The following is an 18,446-nucleotide window of genomic DNA, read 5'->3' on the forward strand; positions in this document are numbered from 1 at the left end:
TAGCTAAATAAATAGCACTATGTCAGTCACATGCATAAACTAGTGACAAAGACATCCAATTACACAACCTCTTCACCATTAATTAACAAAAAATGTAAGGAGAAAGGCAACGAGACCCACTCAGGTCAGGCTAAAAACACTAGTCACAGTCGCAGCGAGCAAACAGAGACAGTGTAATATCTCTCTACTTGGTCGTTTGTTTCCCCACTTTCAACAAATTAATTAAATTAAAGTTAAATCTTTCTGCTGATTTTGACAAAGCAGTCTTATATCTCTCTTTTTCTTTTAGACATGCTTAGTTTTTCCTCTTTTCAGAATTAGGCACTGTTTGCCTACTAACATGGAAAACACTCTCACATGCTGTACACAAGCTCATCTAGATCATAAGTCATCTTCTCAGTGACCTTTGTGTGTGGTTCAGGTCTTTATCTTGTCATCTTCCACACCAAATCCACCAATGAAAGGCACGTCAGGTCAGGTGCATCCTGGTTTGGAATCCGACACTGATGGATATCGAAAACGACTGAGAATGTGACCTCAAAATCTCAACACCTGATATTAGATCAGAATGGGGTGGAGCTGACTGTGGTTGATTTGGCCATCAGTGAGAAAAAAAAATGCTCTTTGGTGCATTGGAATATAAATTATACACAATCAATGGTGATGAATATATCAGAATCCTGGCATATTATCCCATACCGCATGACTTTGGCTATCCTTTACCTCTTTAAACAGCATTGCTACCAATGCACAGTGGTTGGTTGACACATTTTGCTTATTTGCATGGGCATCGCTGTTTCCATATGTCTAAAAAAGGGGGGAAATAGCATCCATAAACCACAGGGAGAATTAGTCAGTTTGAATTGCTGTGTTCCAAAACAAGAATCAAGGTTCACTAAAAAATAGGGGTCATTAAAGTCTAATACTGCAGTTTAATAATTACACCACCATGAGCAACATCCCAGTAACTATGAAACACTATGAACATTGCTGGGACAAAAAGACATCAGAGCAGAAAATAATCAAACTTTATTAAGTAAAACAAAGTAATTCTTATGTATAACTCTCCAGTGCAAACGTGCAAAAGAAAACGAATGCATCACTTGGTTTTTTAGGTCACGTTCTCTAGGCCAGTATGATTCGTTTATAAATTAGCTAAAGGGCAGGACGAGTCGGGTAGGTTGCTCTATCCCCCAACTGACACAACAGCTCGTCTCTTTCAATTCTAGATTCTCATCCGGATTGAACCAGCAAACATCCTTGTGTCACAAGAGTGGACTAGCGCCGGGTGTCTAAAGTGCAGGCTTAGTTGACATCCTGTCAGTACACTAAACATGCACGAAAAAAACAATCTGTTCATGCACAAAGATGATTGAAAAAGCATGTTGTGAGCTCAAAGCACACACAAATCTATAAATAATAAATTCATCAGTTGTCAGCTTTACCTTGTTGAAGCTTTTAGCTTGAGAACAAAAGTGTACGCAGGTTAGTTTTTACCAAAAACACGTGCAAGAACCAGAAATATTCCAGTAAAAACAATAATTTATAAGTGAAAGCCTCATGTAAGCTGTTGAAAATAGATGAATGACACGAAGACAACATAAACACTTAGTCCCTCTTCGTGAGAAATACGTATTAATAGTATTGATCGTGACAGGTGACAGTCTCTGCTATGAATCACTTATTCATATTTATCTTGTGCTTAACAGTGAGAAGAAAATATTGACACAGAATTAACTATTTATTAATGGCGTTAATCGAAATCAATCAAACGTAGAGCCGGAGAACACTTTTGGTGAAGCCTGAAAAAATGTGACTAGATATAAACCTGGTGAAGCCTGTAAGAGCACACATCTCTAGCCTCTCCCCAAACTCACGGCTACGTTCACTTATCCGTGCTCCCCACCCTTGTTTGCTCTTTGGATTACTCTCATAGCTTCTGCCCCTATTGGTCTTTGTGTTGTGTGTTTGTGTATGAGCTATGAGCACAAGAGTGAGAGAACACACAACTTTTTTGTTCAAGTGACAGCATGTGTGAGAAGGGGAATCCTTAGGCTTTCTATGTTCTTTAGCAGTAACACCCTTGCTGCCATTAGCAATCCGATTGCTAATATAGAACATCACTAAACTTTGTGTTTTAAAGGGGCTCAACTGTTAGTGGGGTAAATATTGGCTGTTAGCAATTAAATTTGTGTTCATGAGCAAGATTAAGCGGAGCTATCAAGCCTGAGTCTATTGTGTATAGCGCAACAGAGGAGGAGACATCCATGACACAGAATTGCGTGACTCAAAATAATTTTTATTCCTTTGTCATCAGAAACACAGTGACTGTTTGCTGTTGAAAATCAAAGACAAGCAAACATGGCTTACTGTGTGAAGGGAACATTGCTCCTGATCTCACCTCTGCTGTCACTAATAAACATACTGGGATGTTGAGGCTCAATTTTATTCCTCTTAAACTAACAGTGTTGTAATTTTACAGAAAAAAAGATACAGTTACAGTAAAGGTGTGACAATAACAGCTACAGATACAACTGTAACCTTGCCATACACAATGAAATAATATCTTGTAAAGTTTAAACATTGTATTAAAATTTCATAGCAAAATGTTTGGATTTTTAAGTAAAAAGTATGAATTACTATAAATCTATAATATTTTACAGGAAAACACAAGTACATTTACAGTTAGTAACTGTTACATTTATGTTTTCTGTACATAAAAAATTACAGTGAGAAAAAGCAAAAGGACATTCACTATTCATATCTCATTATAAATTATTTAAATAGTTTTATTCCTTAATTTTTTTTTAATCAATTATGCATATTTAGGTATTTTGGGTGTAAAATTAAACAAAACACCTAAATGTGCATAAATGATTATAAAAATTTAATACACTGTAAAATATCCAGTTAAATTCACAGAAAAAAAATCATTACTATCATTACAATATAAAATTATTATAAAATTATTTTCTAATATACTTTAATATAAATGTATTTTTGTAAGAAAGTTACATGTTCTGCACTAGAAGACACCAGGAGATAAATTTGGGGCTAAAAATTTGGGCTGGTCTATACATGGGCACTGAAGAATCAGCGTGTGCTGTCAAGAAGATGTTAACTAACACTTATGAAACAACAAGTCAAGTCAACAAGTCAACAAGAAACCATGTTGTTTTAGACACTCAATTTTTTTTTTCCGGGGGGATCAGCAATGTGTGCTTTCTTTTCATTTTCTTTAACTTTCCAGCAAGATGTCCTCATAAGCTTTCCTTACACACTTTGAAACTCCAAAATCCTCCCAATTATGCCAGAACACACAGCTTGCCTCAGTACACAAAACATTTTTGGTGAAAACTGCTAGGACAGACAAATGATTTGCCTGATACAAAAGAGAGAGATATTTGCTTGTGTTTGCATTGCTGATTGGTGGAGGCTTCCAGGAGTTTGAACAGCCGGTACTCTATGAGATGAGACTCAGAAACAGATGTCCTCACACAATTTGCGAAGAATAGGCAAACTTAAATATCGTCTACTTAGTGATAAGTAAATCTTTGCATGGCTCTCCCAAAGAGAAGAGTCCATCTATTTGAATAAATTTAAAGGTGTACAGAAGTGTAAGAGGACAGCGCCCCCTTTCTGCAAACAAAAGAGATGTAAAATAATGGTCGTTTACTGATGGGAAAAAAAGAATGAATGGGTGCAGTGAACATGTCGGTGACACCTTGGTGCTCACAAAGAGGAGGGTAATTAGAAATGGCGCAACAATCCAATCTGCAAACTCAGAGACGCACTGTCCCTCCTCCCTCCTACACATGACTGGAGATGCACGACGGGAGCTGAAGCCTCACGGGCAAAAAGTGGGTCACGAATGAAAGCCAATTAACAGACAATGATGGCACATTCAAATAAAGCAACCTAAAAATGAGGTTAATGGTTATGTCTGGGTCATATGACTCTTCAATGATACTGATATAACTCCAAAGCTAAGTATCCATCTGAACATGACAGGGTTAACGGCCTCAGCCATATCGGTGTTGATCTTATGTACCTCCCAGTGCACTGGGAGTGTGTGCTACGTTCACACAGCTGGTGTAGACACCTCTAAAGCTCTCTTTGTTTCTCTGTCAACAATCCTGTTTGCCTTCTCATTATTCCAAGCTTTAACGCCTCCAACTCACTCCTAATTTTGCAAACGGCCTTCACGGCTCAGCAGTGCTGCAGGATATGTGTATGGCAATTATCAACATGCTCTTGTTTCTAATGGTAATTCCTTGTCTCTCCTGGCCTTCTGCCTAGTCGCATAAGAGCAAACATTAATACATAAGAAAAGCAGAAGAGAGGGTTGTGAGGGCTTCATCACATGATGACAGAACGGTTGTCACATGACCCCTTCTGGGGCTTTATGAGAGCTCTGTTCTCCAGCCAGTCCAAGCATGTGCCCTCTGAGGTCGTACACAGCAAAGATGTCCTGCTTTTCATAACACACCAGCAGCAAACAGCAGCACACACCCAGCAAGCTGCTGAGAGGAGTTCAAAGGTCCATGGATGTAGGGTTGATATCACAGCTTAAATCAATGACCTCGTTTGAGGATGCTATAAATGCCGGTTGTGCAGAAGCATATTTGTGTCAAGCATAGACAGTTGTGCACCTTTGTTGTGACATGTACATCGTTAAAATCCTGCTGCAGTCAAAGATTTCATCAGCTTTCCAAATGACTATGAAAGGCAGCATACTGTAGATATAATAAGACAATGTGGGTAAGCCAGACTGTGCTGGCAAAACAGCAATGCTGTGGAGCATACTGCCATCTACTGGCCTTCAATTAATTAATGAGTGAATAAATGTCCTAATATACAGTAAAATAGGTAATGAATATAAAACGTTAATTTATATAAATATTTAAAATAATTCCACAAAATGATCTACATACACACATCTATAGATATAAACACACATACAAGTACATTATAAACAGTACAAGCAGGTCACTAAGAAATTAATACTTTTATTGAGAAAGGATGCATCAAATCAATCAGAAGTGACATTGAATGTATTTATTATTTTACAAAAGATTTCTGAACTTTTTTTTTTTTTCAAAGATTGATCTTTATTCAGTTGTCATAAAAAATAGCATTAGAAAGATTTGATGGATCATGTGATGCCAAAAAACTGTTAGTATAATTTTGTAATATTTGAGACCATTACTGTTTTTTTTTTATTGTAATTTTAAATACAATAAATAAAGGCAATCTTGGTGAGCATAAGAGACTTTCAAAAACATTTAAAAAATCCGACCCCTATTTACAATATAATTGTAAATATAAATGTATACAAACGCTGTAAATCTGACTATATAAATGTTTTTAATATAAACTCATTAAAAAAAGCAAACAAACTGAGTGGTTTGGTTTTCAGCAAACAAAAAAAGAACGATGATTTGCTGAGTATGAGAGCGCTTCAATCTCAATAAACAACTGAAAACAAAGCTTATCACTGCACTTTCCTGTGCTCTCAAAAACAATGCTTTGTTGGGTGTGATTGCAAAGTCAAAGAGAAAGCAAACACAGGTTATAGTGCGAATAGACGGCCACAATACATCAGAGCAGCGCTTTAATGTAACACCTGCTGTCCAGGCCTGCAAGTCATTGTGCCCTTAACAACGCACTCAGGGGCATAAAAGTGCAGTGCTCCCTGGTCGCTTTTGTGGCCAGCTATGACCGTGTTTGCTTTCGAGGTGTTCTCCTGGTGCGACAGCGATGCTCTCATTGTCAGAAAGCTAATGGGCTTTGTGCGCTGACACGCAGAGGAAGGAAGGGGATCTGCAGATGCGTGAGTGTGTCTGGACCTCGGCCAGTGGAGCTTCTCAACAGCAAGAGGCACCTGTGCTGACACCTCCCCATGTTATTTTACATAAGTAATCCCTCGCTTGCTAAAGCACACAAATTTCTAAACACAGATCTTTTCAGAGCTTAAGTGACTTTCATCTTATTTTGGATAATGACAAAAGTGACTTGTTGCGAAGATTCTGGCTTGGGGCTGTTCCGACACCATTTTTTAGTTTTTGGGAGGTGTGATTCCTGGTACTAAGCTGGTAGATATCATATTAAAAGAGATTGTATTTTATCTCTTTGACAGTGGATTCACACCTTCTGGTCAACTTTTATTTCACTGTGAGGAAATATAACTTGTTACCTTCTGTAACACTTAACATTTCTATAAATATTAAAACTGTAATAACCGTCATTACAGTGGAAACACACACACACACACAAAACAATGAATTATAATTAAAATGCATCTGGATTAATATATACTTTAGTTAATTCATTAGATAAACTATTTTTAAGTAAACTAACTGAACTTTTGAAATGGTACTTTTGAATTATGAACTAAAACAAATCCTGCAGTGTTGATCCTTACAACAAACTTAAAATCAAACGAACACAGAAACTATAGAATTAGAATCTACAAAGCAACAAAAATAATTCATAAATTAACATTAGCCTATTGATAAATGCTATAAAATGATTTCTCACACACTTAATGAATTAATCAATGTTAATGAATTGAACTTTATTGCTAAATGTTATTCAGACTAAGATAATGACAAAATGTATTGCAGCAGAAACTCAGAGAAGCATGGAAAAAAAAAAAATCTCAAGGCATGGCTCAGTGAAGTTGTAAAGATATTTCAACTAACTGCTCAGCAAAAAAAAAAAAAAAAAAAAAAAAAAAGCACTTCATATTCATGCTGAAAGCCATTCTTTACACAGCCGCGCTTCCGATGACAATTCATTAGTTCTTCATAACTAATTCCATCTTTGTTATACTGAATCTTTTGAATCCCTTGAGACATTTGGCACCGTTGGCTTGTGTCTACATGCTAAACTTCCACCTTTGAAATTTCATAAACCGGTTTTATCAATTTGAAAATGAACACTACTTATCTTGGGTTGTGCTGAGCTGGATTAAAGGCAACAGGAATAAAAGTATGTGCCTTTCTCATGATACTTGTGCACTGTGAAATGATGAGTCAGGTTAAGCGTTGAGTGTTGGGAAAGTGTGCATGCATAATTCACCCAGCCTCTGTCTCTTACACAGTCTGTCTGTCAGCACACTGAGTGCCTCTGATGTTCGTCTGCCACTTTGAAAGGCCTCTGAAGTCGCCTCTCGACACAGATGCATGAAGGGAATGGGTGCGTCTTAGTATGTGTACCTGTGTATGAATCCAGCATCAGAGCTGTCTCTGCCTGCACATTAGGGCAGATGTCTGTGAGCAGAGTTCATTTGCTTAAACAAACTGCCATGGCACTCTACATGTGGCCCCCATTCATTAGCGTGGCACTTGAAGCCTGTGTGTTTTGACAAACTGTGTCTCAGAGCTTCCAATATTTACACAACCACAGACCACCTACATTCTAGCAAGGCACACAAACGTGCTCACAGGCGTGCATACAAACTTCTAAAGCATTCAGTTTTCACTTAGGTTTCCTTCACTCATTTGCAAGCTCTGACACTTAACCAGAGAGAGGAGGAGCCGGGTATTCTCTCACAGCCTGGAGATTTCTTTCCACACAAACCTCTACAAACAGATATAGCATCCATCATTCTGGGGGCTGGCAGCTGGATTTAACAGTAGACGATTGATTGGTTTCTCTGATGAAATCACTATCGACTTGTTAAGAACATGCTTACGGTTTACTTAGTATTGGTGCTCTTGCACATTGCATATGTCAGGATAAAAACACCTTGCATATATGGACACCATCTGAGACTCTGGCAATGTAACTAAGAAAAAAGGTTAAATCCATTAACATTCGGTATAATTTATTATTACAGCATTTATTAATCTAATCTAGTTTAAACTTATTTTATAGTTATACTAGCGTTCTTTGTTATTCCATGTTTGTTCATACAGTAATACACTTCTTGAAACATAAAAAAAAACATTAAAAATACATGAATGATAATACATAACTAAACTTATTAGTAACTTAAATCAGTTACACATTAGTAAAAGTTTTGTTGGAAAACAAACATAAAAAGGGAGAACACGATGTAGAATTATATGATTCATGCAAATTATGAGGCATTCAAATAAGCTGGAAATCTGTGAATGTTGCATGTGCATAAAGCCATTTGGCAGTTAAACTAGAAATTCTCTGAAATTTCGAAATATACACTTGAGAGGTGTGATTGTCTCACTGCACTCCAGAACCATACAGAACAGTACACATCCATAACTTGCCAGCAAACCTGATCTGCCAAACAAACAAGACAGGATAAGTATCTTTTTTTAACAATCCAAACAAAGATAAACGTACACACGCAGGGGATAAACTGGACCTATTAATTGTACGGCTTGCAGAACTGCAAAATCAGACAAAATAGCTTGTCTGCAGCATTTAGATGGCAGCAAATCACTAACAGTATGGAACATTTACCAACAAGGCCCATAGTCGCTGATTTACCTCATATTCAGCGCTTCAACATTCTTTGGTGAGCAGGAGACAGACCCTCAAGAACATGGTTATTTTGCACCCTGGGCAGGAAGGTTTACTTTGTCCTCCAATAGGAGCCAGCGCTGAGGCTTATATCATGGCATGAAGTCCGCCGAGGCTCATAGCTTAGACAATCCCCGCTATAATCAGCATCAAGTAGACAGTTTTCCTAGAGAAGTCAACTTCACAAGTCTTCCCACCCAGCCTACAGTCAAATCAAAAACACATGGTGGAATAATACTAATTTATATGCACCTAGCTCACAAAACAAGGGGAATGTTAGGTAATATATCAGCAGTCTAGAAATACAACAGCAGAACAAGACAATGATCGGCTGTTATCCATTGTCTGGCTGATTTGCTGTTATCTGTGGCTGTGTATCAGACAATACTTTTACCTGAATCACACAGAAAGAATTCAAATAAGTCTCTGATCAATCTAAGCAATGGTGTGTCAGACTATTGGAACCAGTTAGATCCAAAATGGTTTAAAACATGGTAACTAGAGATGAAATAAAAGCAAAAGTTCAAAAACATAACTCTGAAACCCTGACCAACTGGAGTTTGGATCGTGTTGCGATAAATTCCCACCAAATACAGAAGTAGGCTGCCTGGTTCAAGCTCCATCAGCATCTCTATTAAAAAGTCAATTTTATTGATTCACTGATGTGTCTCAACGGCAATGTTTAACTGTATTAATAAACAAACAACACACACTTTCTCTAATAATTAAGAAATCAATTTCCTACAAAAATGGAAATGATGATACAGAGTTAACAAATCCGTTTCAAGTGATTGATTAAAATGATGGCCACTCAAGTATTTAAAACTACATGACAAAAAAAAAAAAAAATGTGTTAGTGGCTAAATCTTCATATACACTTACAACCACTTAGTATATGAATATGAAATTAAGCCCCAAGGATTCAAAGTGTTTACTGTCATATGCCCAGTGAGGAAAACAAGTTTCCCTGAGCAATGAAATACTTACCTTTCTGTCCACAATGAATGCCAAAACAAGTGCAAAACGATACGCATATACATAGATACAAATGTAATAGCTGGCCAATTAGCATACACCTCACTTTACAGAACAATTAGCTTTGTAAAAATCGTCACTTTTCAGAAAGGCGGGGCATAGAGGAGAAACATTAATGTACAGTATATGGAAAATCATGTGTTTAACCCACATAAACACATTGCCTTACACCAAATATACAAAATAATGTTTTTTTTTTTTTTTTAGCAAAGTCATATGATCCCAGAGATTACAGATGCAAAAGAAAAAAAAAAGAACACATATTAAAGGCTTTAAGTAAACAACAGAAGATAAACCACAACAAAGACTGTCTATACTAAGATCAGTCTACTTATCAAATTGTTAAATCAGATTAAGCATCTAATTCTGAATAAACCTCTGAAAGAAATCTAGGTTTATTGCTCAAGGGGCTTCAAAACTATAACCCAAGCCAAGATTTGACAGCTGTGTCTGCAGACAGATTGAGGGGGGAGATGTTTAGGAACTAAGATGATCAAAACTAGCCAACAGTGCCTTCAGAGCCCTAGACTTGAACATGACATGAAACTGTCGTACATTAGAACCCTTACTTATACTTAAATAACCTTTCATTAAAGTAATTTAAATTGTTTAGGTTTTAAAGACCAAACACAAGTGGCATATCAGACGTATTCTTTGTCCGTTTCTTAATGCCGTTGGTAGCTCATGAGCCAATTACTGCCAGAGATTACAGGTCTAAACCTCTAACAGAGCCTCTTCAGCCGATAAGCGTTTTTATTCGGATTCTAAGCTGTAAAAACTGGCATCCAAGCCAGCACAAGATGGTAACATGACAGACAGATTAACCAAAATGAGGATTAGCTATCCATTACATTATACACCTCACCTACAAAAAAAAAAAAAAAAAAACGAAAAAAACAAAACACCGCCAATCAAGCTTGTTGCAGACTGTTGCTACAGCAACAAACATTCAGTGACTAGGCAACCACTAGTCCACAAGCCACACCCAAACCCAAAACACAAGCAGTAACAACATCACCCCACCTAACAGCCCTAACAATGCTATCACAGCTTCTGGCTTACAGCTTCCTTTGGCATGCAATGTGATGCCTTGGGGACACATGGCCTCATATATATTGTAAAACCTACAAGTTCATTTCCTGTTTGTTGTGTTTACCTTTTCATATCCAAGTCCACTGCTCATATTGAAGAATGGATCAATGTGGGAGTCAAAGATGGATGGGGGAAATAAAAAATCTTGTACAGATGACTTTTAAGGATTCTGTAACTTCCACAAAAACATCCACATATATCGTAATATTAAAATTCCTAAAGCCCCCACCAAGATATTCAAAAGTGATTAAAAAAATTATTTAAATACACAATGTAAAAGAAGGCTTAGTCATTTGACAAATAGATGAAGCAATGTTTTCTTTTGTTTCATCCATAAAGCAGTGAGGTGAAAAGCTTTGTACTGAATGATCATATTTTGTACTCTGTGAAGCGTGATAATTTCCTCTCATGGGACAAAATGATCCAGTTTAATTACAAATATAACATTAACCTCCGTAATGGGATCAGAGTCTGTCAACCTTCCTTCTCCACATTAAAAACCACCATACAGGCTGTGAATAATAGGCAATTATTTAATGTGCTCTCAGAGTCTTCGCAATATATATATGAAATCAATTTCGAAGTTTTATTTAATATATATATTAAAATACAATTAAAAATAGGTCTGAACTATATGGTAACATGATAAATTAGCAATTGTGAGTTTCTCAAATTATCAGCATCATCAGCTATTTCTGCATTTAGATTAGCTTTTGTCTTCATCTAATGCTCATTTAAAGCTCATTTAGTCTTTAAATTAATAATTAATACAATAACTGTTAAATGCAACTGTACACAAATCTTTAGATATACAAATATATTGTTTTCAAACTTTAAAGTTGTATTTTAATATATTTATATATATAAAATAAAAAATGTAAAATGTAATTTATTCCTGTGATGGCAGATTTAAATTTTTAGCAGTGAAAACATGATCCTCCAGAAATCAGAGATGCATCATTGTCAGGACTCTTTAATAAATAGAAATTTCAAAAGAAATACATTTAAAATCTTTTGTAAAATGTCTTCATGGTTACCTTTTTATATATATTTTTTTAAAATCTTTAAATAAATATATATGAATGACCACAAACCTTTGAACAGTAGTGTATGAAAAGTGTAAAAAAAAAAAAAAGTGTTTTGATGCTATAAAATATTGTCCTCAGTTGATGGGTCATTGGAGTTCAGACACACCAGACGCATTGAAAAGTTATGATTACTCACCCACTGCAGACTTTATGGATCAATAAACTTATGTTCATATGTAGGGGTGCAATGTATAATAGCCTAACAACAACAGACCAGTAAGCCCTTCTAGTATGACTTTGATCAATATTTCATAGAATAATTAACTGATTTATTTTCCATTATTGGTCAAGATCTCTAATAGACTGTCCTTAGTGTTACAGCAGGTTTAATTTGTAAAATACAAACAAACAACATAAAACATGTCATTATATCTTCAACTTGTTTTTCAAGTACCTTTCCTAGGCTTCTTTTACACGTCTAAGTACCAGTCTGGTTCTGATTTAATTAAAGCTCAAGGACCTCCAATCAATAAGGATTTCTTTTCATTCCATATGGCATTGTACACAAACAATGTGGAAATTTGTGTACAGTATGCACAAAAACTTGAGAAAGAAAGAAACCGACGGTGTGCACTCATCTATGCGCTCTCACCTAAAATAAGTGCTGGCCTAATATTGACTGGGTGTCAGCAAAACACAAATAACAAAAAGGTATATCTTTCAGAGAGTATGTGTGGTCAGGATTTTCTCTCACTGACAAAGAACCTCATCACTAAGAATTCAAAAGGAAAATCAAACTGGTCCATTATTCTACCACAAATATGAAGTTTACAAAATGTAGCCTACTTTTCAAAAATGACTTAAAAAAGAGCTTCAGAAAGAGCTTTGAGAAAATCATAATGCCTGAATAGAATAATGTTTATCGCAGTGGAAAGAGCTTTCTTGCACAGCACTGCTCTTATTAAAAAACTTGTAACTGATTGTAGAGAGAGACAAGGGGTGAATTAGTTTAATTCAATTATTGGAATCTGTTTATTAAATGGCTAGCTGGGGAAGAGTCGAACTGTTTTGCAGTTATGCATGGCTGCAGACAGCTTATTAGGATGTCTTGAACTACACACATTCTCACGCCTTAGCATCCTCATTCATATTGATACTAATGGGCCGGTCTCAGCCCTCCATGCAATTATAATAACGAACTGCCTGCCTCTTCACAGGGCAGATGAGGAGGGATGGGGTTTAATAAAATTTATTTATTGGCCCCCACATTAACGGTGTTGCCATTTAAGTCCCTCTAACGAGACAAATCTTGTCAGGCTAATGGCGGTTAATTTGCTACTCCCCCCCCCCCCCCCCACCACTCCTCTGCGAAGTCTCAGAGAAAGAAAAAAAAAATAGTGTAATATGTTCTCCTTGGAACATGATGAGAGTGATGACATTTTCAAGTCCATTTTCATTCTTCTCACAGTAAGACTATTTGAATATTTCTGCCAGTACCACACCTTTCAAAAATAATATCTATAAATGCATTATGATCATTAAGCTGTGAATGTATGTGGAACAAACACTGTATAAATGCAGACCCTCTCAGCTGAGAGAAATTAGCCATGTAAACCCCTCCTTGCACCTCCTTCCAGTTTTCAACCCCCACATTACAGTACATCTCATTAAAATAAATGAAGACATCACATTGCAGAGAGGAGGACGTGCTTGTCACTTATTTTAATAATTCTACTAAAAGATACACATATACTTGGGAGCATATTAAAGACAGTAGCCATTTGTTTGCTTTTGGGAATAGGATACAATTTTCATTATTACACCAAATAAGACAAAAAAAGGACTTGCATACATTCAATCTTTTTGTTTTTCTTTATAACAAAGCTAAACATCATCAGTCATCAATTGTAATGATGCACGTTTGGCTGGTTGAGGGTATGTGTACTACCCTGTAACAATGTGTTGGATGGGACAGCGCTGCTCACATGGTCTTCAGACAATGTCCTCTTGCCCTGCTCTGAACCAAACAGATCCTCCAAAAGAACACTGGCTGTGCTATTAGCGAGAGGATGGTTGACTTCTGGAGGAGATTTCATCACCTCCATAGTCTCATCCTTCTCCTCCTCATCTCCTTCAAACAGCTCAGGGCTGTAGAAGATACTTTGTTCATCCTCTTCAAGATCTTCCTGATCCATTCTGCTGGTGTTCTGAGGTCAGGAGCACCATTTATTTGGTGCTTTGGTGCCACAGGTAGCACAGGAATAACTTCCTTCTGAACCTGCTTGTTGTTCACTGACTTCTCATCCGGCTCAGATTGAAAAATAGGAATCCTGAATTGGCTACTGACTGGAGTGGAGGTGAAGAGGTGGCTTGTAGACCATGGCATTCTTTGGACAACACATTCTCTGCTTGGTTCAGATGGATGCTGTATATTCTTTTGGTCACCTGTTCAAACAGACATACACAAAGACATCTGAGTGACATTTATACAAAACTCTTGGGTGTGTATACTAGCTCAAACGTATGCTTTGGTTAAAACAATACAGTCAGCATTGCCCGTCAGACAAAACACATTTAAGGGTAAGCTTTGATTGATTGTTGGAGCACAGAGTCTCTAGGATAACTGTGCATGGACTTTAGATTTGGGTCTACAATATGGTTTATATGTCTGAAAGAGTGGAGTCCCTGATTTGTTCTCAAGTGTGCGCAAATACTCACGCTCAATCTAACACAAACAAAGGTCAAAGGATTTCATTAAAAGCAACAGTCAGACATCTGCTCATCCCAATGCTGTTCAGTCAGTCGGGGGCCACACAGTCTGACAGGGGCAATGAGGAGTGAAGAGTGTGTACAGCACACATACATACATGTACATGCCACATAAACGCATGTTCACTTACCAGATGGTTTTATCTAAAGGTACACACAATGTCAAAGAAATAGCTGACCCCAAAATAAAGTCTGTCATCCTTTACTCAACCTCACATTGTTTTAAATAAATTAGATTTTTAAACTAAAGGGAGAAATGTTGAAGAATGTATTGGGTCACTAGTTTACACAGACTACCATACAATGTTTATAGTTTCTTATTATAAGCAATGTTGCAAACAGTTGTGCGGCTTATTATATTTGTGAAAACTTTTCTTTGATAAATATACATTCCAAATGATTTATATATTTATATTCATATAGATTGGAACATTACAAAAGTATTTACTTTCACCTTTGATTAAATTTAATGAATCCTTGCTAAACACAGAGCATCAATGTTTAAAAAATCTTAAAGACCCCAAGCTTTTGAATGGTAATGTTTGGGCTGTCAAGCTCCAAGATAAAAGAAAAAAATAAATAGTAATAATGTAAATAAATAAATAAATAGTCCTTATGACTCATGCACTTATATACAAAGTTAATCTTATAAAACCATATAATCTTGTTTCTCTTTTTTTGTTTAACAGAAAAAAAGATATGTTTGTTTCCAATGTAATGAGGGTAATTAAATCAATTTTCATTTTCTTGGGTGAACATTTCCTTTAAATTACATGAAGAGCATGAAGTAACTTATCCAAGAGGGTCTCATTATAAAAGACAGAAATAATAAAATTTCACAGAAGTTACTTTAATGGATTGACGCAGGAAACCATTGGCCCAACAGTTGTTCACCATCACCAGATGATTTCCTTCAGGACACAATTGAGAATGTTAAACAAATACAATTATTATTTTGTATCCACACAAGCCATATACCTGATTCAGAAGACCTGCTCTCAGAGTTGGCCGCCTGCACCTCGTTGTGTAGTTTTGGCTGTGCAAGTGGCGAGTCAGATGGCTTGTCGGGGGTTATTATCTCAGGAGATGGTGAGGTAGCAGTGGAGGGACTGGGGTATTGAGGGGCAGCCTGAGATTGTGTCTCTTCGAAGGTCTCTACTGCCCCCAGCTGGCACTGAGAAAAGAACTCCAGGGACTGCATGGCGCCAGTGAAGGTGTCACGGTGCCTCACTAGCTGACGCACCCACTTTGAGAGGCCTGAGAGAAGAGGACAGCAGCGTTTGACATACATTTAACCACTCTACTTGACCACTATTTTCATAACACTCTACCACAGTACTGTCAATAAGTGTAGATTTTCAAGTAATGAAGGTTTTCAACCCATCACTGTTACATGTAAAAGAGCAAGACCTTATGTACACATTATCCGGCCACAGCCCACAGTCTAAAATTTCAAAACGGGTAATTATCTCCATCTAGTGATACAGAAATAGAACTACAACTGGGTGAAACAAATGGACAAACCCATAAATTTTTAGCACTTTCAGACCATTTGTCATTTACCCATGATATATCTTTTTTACGTTCGTCCTAAACCGGTCACCTACCAGTATGAGTGCCCCCCAGTCATTTCGATGCCGTATACACCTGTTAGGAAAACAAACATACTGTATTGTTGCTACAAATTGGTCTTAAATATCAAGAATATCAAGCAATTGCATAAATATCAACGGAATTTCTGAATTTCATGTAGCTCTCACCTTCCGAGTGCCTGGTTTAATGCCCGGTATGAATCTCGTACCAGCGGCCACCAGGCAGAAGCCCTCGTGTCTTGGCATGCTTGTCATTGTACTTCATGTTCAGTTCGACCTGCAATGCAAAAGAAACAATGACTTGGACCAAAATAGCTCCTATAAAAACATTATACAGAATTTCAGGTATAACAGTTTCAGCAAAAATATTAAGCAGCACAAATTTCTTCAACATTGATAATAATAAATGTTTCATTGTTCCTGACACAAATGAGACTGGAAAAATGTCTGCTGAAAATTCAGCTTTCCCATCACTAGAATAAATTACATATAAATGTTTTAATATATTTTTATTTAAATTCAAATAGTTCACAATATTGATTTTTTTTTTACTGTATTTTTGATTAAATACATGCATCCTTGGTGTGCATAAGAGAATCCTTTTAAAAACATAAAATCTCAAACCTTTTCAATGGTAGTATAAGCATAGAAATATCCCTGACTTTTTTTTCTATTCTATTCATTTATTGGCTTGGAAAACACCGTTTTAAACTTCCTTAGTTTATATTTGCAGGGTTTTCCAGGACCATGGAAACCCTGTGGAACTTTTGATGAACCGATTCCAAGCCTGAGCAAAATAAACAAGCAGTATATCATTGGTTAAGTAGTGAGTAGTGGTGAGTTTACAGGTCTTGTAACTGGAAGGTTGCTGGTTTAGAGCCAATCCTGAGGCATTGATAATTTTCTTCTTGTACAAATAAAGATTCTCAGTAGACTCAGTAGACAGTATTAATATTCACTAACTTTACATTAATCAGAAGACCCCACAGGCCACACCTGGGAGTAGGGCAGCTGCACCACCATCGTGCCACTCATACAGAACTAATTAGATTAACACTGGCAGAAGGTAGGCTGGTGAGTGGTGATCTGCAGAGGGCAAAGCTCCCCTGAAGATGACACCCTAGGCCTGAAGTGCTTTCATACTTGCCTGCCCACATCCGCTGATCCATTGCAAAGAGGCGGAAGAAAGAGGCCACCAGACAATAGGCATCTGCTTTGCCATAAAAATGCCAGGGAGGCATCCATCAATTTTCACCCACTGCCCTCACGGTTTTAACGCTAACCTTTCTGAATTGACAAGTGAAAAGTTCAAATCCTGTCGGATGGGACAGGACAGTGAAGGCCTTAACTATTTGTGACAGGTACTGTGTTTTCAGATGCCACAACCTGTACGAGGGCATGACCGTTGCAGGTAAGGCTTGTCTCTTGTACACATCAGCTCTGCATCATCCACAATGTTCTCACACACCTTAATCAGGAATATTTAGAAACACATGGACACGTTGGCATACACATGGGGCTGAACTGAAGAGTAAACACTTAAGCATGACTGAATCCGCCATCTGATGCCATCTGATGCATCTCAATCTCTAACCCAGTGGAAGGGTTAAAAGCATCTGGATAGAGATCCTGTTGTCAAATAAACGCCGCTACCCCGAGGCGGACTGTCATATAAATCCAATCAGAGTCTATTTCACTATCAAGGCCCTTCACCTCCTGGTACCACGTCAACACTCAATCCGACATGACAGCTTGCATATGTGAAAAAGCCAATTCCCGCTACAAGCCAAATCTCTTCAATGTGCAAGAAACCGCAAGCTGGAAGGGATTACGTAAAATGTCAGGAGATAGCCCACTCTCACATCAGCTTCAACCTCTTTACCTGTTCATCCTTAAAAACAGACATTTGACCAAGAGGCATGCATTGCAGCAGAGCGAAACGCTGCGGCCGTCGTGCCTGTCACCGAGATCTTGTAGCCTGCTGTCTGTCCGTGTTAGGAAACAGCAGAGCTGGTCACACTAAAAGTCCTCTGCTCCGCAATTAAAAGGACAATCAAAGAGAGACGAGACACAACATTCCACACATTCCACTCGTCTCACACGAGCTGTTCATTAGGCATCGAGACACGGCATCAGCTGGAATAGCCCTTTTAGTGCCTTTTAAATCAGAGATTATTTTTCTTAGCGAAATAAAACGTTCCTTACAGTTTTTATGTTCACCAGAGGCTATTTTTATGTGTGCACCATCGGCTTACTGGATAATGCCTTAGATTGTTAAAAGTTCACCTTTGATCTTGCTCACAATAACGAACTAATAAAAGCGATAATCTCATTTTAGAGGCATTTTAATAGCTTTTATGTCTATTTGGAAAGACTGTGCAGGCATCCACACAACAGGACCTCTACTCTGACTAGACAGTCA

The 18,446-nt window shown here is 37.4% G+C and overlaps 1 pseudogene; it reads right to left on the reverse strand.

Annotated features, from left to right (window-relative positions):
• Positions 1 to 13,453: 13,453 nt before the first annotated feature.
• The window catches only part of LOC113058910 (Fanconi anemia group J protein-like), a 35,804-nt pseudogene continuing 30,811 nt past the window's right edge, over positions 13,454 to 18,446 (reverse strand).

This window comes from Carassius auratus, chromosome 40 (genome assembly GCF_003368295.1).
Source record: "Carassius auratus strain Wakin chromosome 40, ASM336829v1, whole genome shotgun sequence".
In the NCBI taxonomy this organism is placed as follows: Eukaryota; Metazoa; Chordata; class Actinopteri; order Cypriniformes; family Cyprinidae; genus Carassius; species Carassius auratus.